Source organism: Silene latifolia, chromosome Y (assembly GCF_048544455.1).
Source record: "Silene latifolia isolate original U9 population chromosome Y, ASM4854445v1, whole genome shotgun sequence".
NCBI classification, from domain to species: Eukaryota; Viridiplantae; Streptophyta; class Magnoliopsida; order Caryophyllales; family Caryophyllaceae; genus Silene; species Silene latifolia.
The window spans coordinates 386,571,450-386,578,614 of NC_133538.1; positions in this window are offsets into that span (position 1 = coordinate 386,571,450).

Below are 7,165 nucleotides of genomic sequence, written 5' to 3' on the forward strand. Positions count from 1 at the left end.
CCCGGGTTCATTTTAATTGACTCCCTATGTTCATTAAGTTCATTGGTTACGGGTTTCGGGATCGTCGCTCGATACCATTTGTAACACCCCCATACTCCAAGTGCCTTACCAGGACCACTCAGGTATGAAGACATTACCATCTCGGTTACCCGAGGCAATGATAATCAAACAACAATAAAGAAACAACGTTTATTATAAATAATTTAGTGAACAGATACAATCCTCAAAACCAAACCAAAAGTACGTTACGTGATTTCAAACCGATCTCTAACCGAAATGTAAATAAACTAAAGGCTACAAATGAAGACTCCTATCATCATGTCGTGGCATCCCAAAGAATCCCAAGTACTCATCTCAATACCTGCTCAATATCTGCTCACCATCCCCGAATGGATCACCGCAGTTTTACAAAACAACACCGGGTCGATTAATCACACAATCAATATGTATAACAATAATAAGATAAACAGACATGACTTAATCACACACACACACACACACACACACACACCAACCAACTCCCATCATCTCAATCCCGACCGTCCACCCCTTTGGACCACCCGAGGGGACCACAGCCCGTAGTACCCACCAAATCCCCGCTCCACATAGTGAGCGATAACCCCGTCCATTAATGTGCACATCCCCTTCCGTGGCGGGTTCCACGAAGGGCGAAACTAGGGCGTGAAGTCACTCCCGCAAGTGACCCCACTCACCGAGAACGCATCTCGAGAACCATCAACAAAGAATCACAACCACAAACACAAGACAATCATTATATCAAACAACCAAATACAAAGACATCACCAATATCCCATTATGGGACTAATACGAGTAGGAAATCCTACCGAAAGCACAACAGTCAGACGGTATCAACAGCTGTATCAAAAAGCCTCTTCTACGAACCCTCCTCCTATCATATAACACATAGAGGCTACACATCACATACTACACACAAAAACCCCCAATCTCTAAATTAGGGTTTAACCAAATCAAGGGAAAAACAATAAAAAGGGTACGTAGATCTTACCCTCGACGCAAGGAACTCAACGATACAAATAACGACAAGAACTGACCGTTTGAACTCCGGGAATTGCTAAGAATGCGATTAGGAAGATGAACTTGTTGCTTTCTCTCTTAAACAGGGTTTTAGGTTTTGTAAAAGTGATTTAAAACAATGACGACGATACTTAAATACCTTAATCGCATAATTAACAAAACCCGAGAAAACTCCCCGTAAAACCGGACACTCGATCGAGTACCCAAGGTACTCGATCGAGTACCCCCTTACTCGATCGAGTACCCCAGCTACTCGATCGAGTACCCAACAGGTCAGAAACAATTCTATTTCGCAACTTACCCTTACTCGACAGAGTAAGGCCTACTCGATAGAGTACCCCAAGACTTATAAATACGGAGTATTACACATCCACCTTAGCACCCAATACACAACACGACTCTCATCAAATTACCAACTTCCTTTTGAATCACTGAAGACATACTAACCACAAGAACGACTAACTTGACTATCACCTGCATATAATACATAATATTATTCAAGCGTACACCAACACAACAATCATACTATACTTTCATCCATTACTTGACAACGATTACCAATTACAAAACATACAAAACAACAGTCCTACCATTGATTCACAACGATACACGATTCATTCCACTCTATCACTTTAGCCACACTACACAACTTTACTGATAACAACTCTACTACCGCTAATAACATCTAATTCTCATGACAACATAACGAATAATTAACTGAAAATGAAGTATTACGAAATGCTATTCTATTCAACAATTATAAACTGCTACTCAATTACACAATAACTACTATAAAATTATCCAGACAATCATTCAACATACTTTAAAATGTCATGAAAACACTATAAAATTGTTATAATTACGTCATTCTCCTTTTTGCGACATTACTCTTCCCCTCTAAAAAGGAACTTTGTCCCCGAAGTTCACCATCAAACAACTTTCCTGTCCCTCAAACCGATTACATATTATACCATACTGACATTACGTACGAACTGCAAAACAAACCTTGACTCATGATGACATAATATACTTTTCGACATCACACAACTTGACTCGTATAAACGTAAAACCATTGAAAATGTGTATCACACAACAAGATATACCATTACCAACTAGCAACCATGTCATCGATTACTTTGTTATGCGATCACACCAATTATGCAACCAAATTATGATCATGGTACCCTATCTTTCTAAGGCGGCTTTAAATAGTATACAAAATTATATAAATACCTCCGAGAGTTATACAAATTAACCAACATGCATGTTCGACTCATGACAGCCATGACACTTTCTTGACATTACACAAACATGACTCACATGATATATACATATATATATATAGGAATGGGATCATGTGAGTATACACTATCTTTTTGAGGATTGAGGATTTCATTACAATATCACAGGTTGTTCAATACAATACCACAGGTTATTCGAAACAATATCACACGAAAAAAACAGCTGTGCAAAAAAAAAAAATAATAATTTTTTTTTTCAAAAAAAAAAATTTTTTTTGGACAAGTCTAATTTTTTTTCATGATATTGTATTGAAGAACCCGTGATATTGTATTCACTAATCCTCAATCCTCAAATATTTAGGAGTTCTCACCGGATCCCGACTCTATATATATATATATATATATATATATATATATATATATATATATATATATATATATATATATATATATATATATGCAACCATTAGCAATTTTAACAACACCACCGAACACCTCATACCAACTATCAGACATGGCAAGAATTATTCCCTTATATGACCATACCAAAACACAACAAGAATTGTAACTGTTGGACATTACGTTACCTGAAGCAATTTGATTTATTGTTTCAACCGATATACATAGCATTGAAAAATTGTATAAATTGCATGACCACACGAAATAATATAGCCATCGCCGAGGATAAGCAATGATATAAAACACCCCCAACAAGAAATGATATAACAACATTTAAAGATATGATGATTCAACCAAGTTTTAAAACGAAAAGTAGCTGTAATAGTGCTACTCGATCGAGTTTGTAAGGCGCTCGATCGAGCTGGGCTTACTCGATCGAGTTCATCAGCTACTCGATCGAGTAGGCTGAGATCAGAACACTCCCCAAATGTCACCCCTGCAGTTACTCGATCGAGTGAAGGGCACTCGATCGAGTAGCCACAAGTCTAGATTCTCCCTAAAACGCCATGTTAAGACCAAACAATCATATAAACACGAGTCGGGACACTCTCCCGACCCCAAAATCCTGCATAAACAGTCTAAAAGTACTCAAAATACGGCCTTATGGCCAACATACATACCAAAGTCTAACAAAGTACCAACCGAATAAGTACTAACAACTAAAAATCCATGAAACGATATATATAAAAAGAAAAGGAGTATCATCACTCCACATCCTGATCATCCATCACCTCGTCACCACCATCACCACCTGATGTGCCTGCTCCAGCTACGTCCTGACCTGCGACACCACCCATGCCAGCATCTGCTCCCATACGCCATGGGGCCAAGCAACCGTAGGGATATGACTGAGGCGCTCCCCAAGTAGACCTCTCTACTCCGTAAGAGTGGAAAACTCCACTATCGTCCCCAACGCCCCTCCACTACACGGGCTGCGCTGCCTTGGTCCCGATGCCCTGCACATATGTCATCTTATGGAGGTTCCGGAGTGTCAAGGTAGTAGACACCCTCTCCGTGAGCTCGCTCACTCTCATCTCGGGGCTATAAAAAGGAGTGTAACCGGGGTACTGGTACTGTGGAGGCACAGGCTGCTCCGGCTTGGTCTCAGCCGCCTTCTCCCTCACTCGTCGTGGTCCTCTCCTCACTCTAGGCTGGGCATCCTCAGGTCGTACACGATCCCCTTTCGTCGGCTCAGGCATAACCTCCAAGATATCCGGGTCAATGAGGTACAACTACCTCTTAGGAATCCCCTCATCCTCATCATCAGATCGGCAACCACTACTGCCGCCGGTAAAGGCTCGGTCTCGAGAAGGTGCTCGGGAGCAGGTATCCGCATGCAACTCATTTCCCAAACTCTCTAAGCTAGCCCACCATCCTCCAAAGTCCACAACCACTTGAGGTCAAGAAAGTACTCACGGTTCAAGGTAGGGACCGCTGGAGTCAAGGGTGTATAGGCCGAGGAGGCCTCAAACGTGGTAAGCCTCTCTGACAATCGAGTGGCAATCGCTCCACAACTCAGAAAACGAGCGTCAGAAGAGGTCATCAAGGCCAAGCTGGCAAACACTATGTCCGGGGCACTAAAGGTGACTCTCTGGGATCGGGTGGGGTTGAGGTACGCCGCAAGCAACATCACCTCATGTGAGTTAAGCTTGCTCACATCCTTCCTCTCATAAAGCAAATAGGTCAAAGCACGGAGAAAGATCTTCAAGGTGACATGTTGAACATCATTAATCAACATGTTGCTAGAGGTGGGGGCGGGTTTGCCGGTAAAGCAAGGCATAAGGCTACTAGCTCCACACTCAGTCGGGATGTTCCTAAGAGCTCCCTTCGTAGGTCTAGAAAGGCCAAGGTGGGTGGCAAACATGTCCATGGTAAGGAAGAAACTGGTGTTCATAAGGCGGAACACAACTGTCTGCTCCATCGCATCATACTTGAAAGAACTCATAAACTCAAGGGTTAAAAAAGCATAGGAATGTTTCCGGAGACGGTACAACCCAGTCATACCCAAGGTCTCGAAGATATGCCTAACATCGGTCTCAATACCCAGGTCAGTCAAAAGAGTGGTGTCGATACAACGGGTGGGTCGCATACGACGTCTCTGCAAAGCAACACAAGTATCTCTTTGCGTAAATTCCGCAAAGACAACGGAAGGGTACTCATGCACTGCTGCGATCGTAGGTCCCCCACTCCCCTTAACTACCTCGGGCTCAGAAGCCCCCCTGCTCTGACGGGTTCCCACATTTGGTCTTGGCATCTGTTTTTTTTAACACACATTTTAGATACACAATAACACATGCTTGGAACACATAAACCTTCATATAAGGACATTTAGAAGAATCACTATGTACACACTTTCACCAAATAATCCAAAAATTGCAATAATAAGCCCTAGAAAGGTCGTTAGACGGTCTCACAGCTACAACTAATTATGACTAGCATGGTATCAATTAACAACCCAACCACAATTTTAAAGATTAAATTTCCAAATAGTTTCACAAATAGACAAATTTCACAAGAATGTAAGACGAATTTCAGTTCGGGGCACTTTTAAGACGGAGTTTTAAGGCAAAATTTTGAGAAAAAACCATCAAAATCAACTCTAAATATGATACCCATAACAAAAATCACTTAATTTTTCCCTTTTTACATAAAAAAGACAACCAAAATCCAAACTAAAATCTCAAACCCTAGAAATTTCGAGACATACAAACCCCCAATTTTATTCGATTTTTGCATATTTAACATCAATGCCCAGCAAATTAAATCAATTAGATCATGTTTCAACCAATGACAAGCAAGATCTTATGCATATAAACCGGATTTCTCAATAAAAACCAACTATTATACATGCTTTTAATCAATTAAAACATAAAAGGAGATGAATATTATTACCTTGAAGGATTGGCAAGTAAAGAGGTCGAAATTAACAAGTAAAACACCAAGATTCAAGCACCCAACAACAAGGATTAAGGCAACTAGAGAGATATAGAGGTTAGGGTTTTGTGAATGAAAAGAATGAAGAAGAAAAGAATAGGGAGAAGGGTTATGAATCCCGCAAATCCCCGGGTACTGTTCACTTACTCGATCAAGTAAGTGGGTTACTCGATCGAGTGGCCTCTACTCGATCGAGTTGGAGCTACTCGGTCGAGTTTCCGCTGGCAGATCCAACTTTTTCGATGTTATAGCTTCCTAACTAGATCGAATGAGGTCTACTCGATAGAGTAAATACTCTTACTCGGTCGGGAAAGAATGAGAACGAGGTCAAAACTTAGGGATTTAAGTAACGGTTCCTGCAAAACAACAACTCGTGTCGATTCTAAAGTAAATTTGAAAATCGTCACAGATTATTATATTCATTCATGACATACTATTGCTACTCAAATGCAACGTAACAGTTTCATTCAAAAGGATACATACTACTTCATTCTATAACAAATATTACGTGAATAATTGACTACACTTCTAGCTTCCTCATGCATACATTCAACACATTTCTTTACCTCTAATCACGTATTTGTAACTTCAACAATACAACTTATAATCATATCACTCTAAGCATTCATCTAGCATTTAACCATCCTTTATCGTTAAAGCTTACTAATAATTTAACCATGGCACAACAAATTATCAGCTAGATTACTCGACTTAAACTTGCCATATCACGGAAGCATTCAACCGTTCATCCATCACACTTACCAAATACTACTTTGACAAATGTTACAACTAATTTAAAACTTACTACTTACCATCATCACCACATACCAGACTCACAATTCTTTTATACCAATGCATAAAGAACAAGTTAGAAGACATTATCAGCACTATTTCACACCACACTGTCACATATTATAGCCATTCTACCACTTCCACTACTTTCATACACATCTCTACTCAACCACAAACTTTCACAGTTTTTCATCACAATTACATATACTAGCATCCATGAAGGCTCCATCACAATCATTCCTAACATAACCATTATACACACTAGGCACACAATCTCCGACTCGACATTCCCATATCCGGTGACTGGCTTAAGCATAATGGGGCCATGATTTTGAAATGAGGGCGCCTACTCACCTAAAATCTAGCCTCAACTGGGGCTCCCAATATACATACACCAGGTTCATTTTATTAGACTCACTACGTTCATTAGGTTAATTTGTTACAGGTTCCAAAATCGTATCTCTGATACCACTTTGTAACACCCTCATATACCAAGCAGCCTTAACAAGACCTTCCCTAGCATATAAGGGCGTTACCATCTTGGTTGCCCGAGGACATTAATAATCAAATGCCGATAAAAGAACAATTAAGTTATATTACAAGAGATTACTAACAACAGACGATATGAAAAGAAACAACTCAAAACCACTATCTACCGTGTGAACTACTCCTGTCGTGACTCG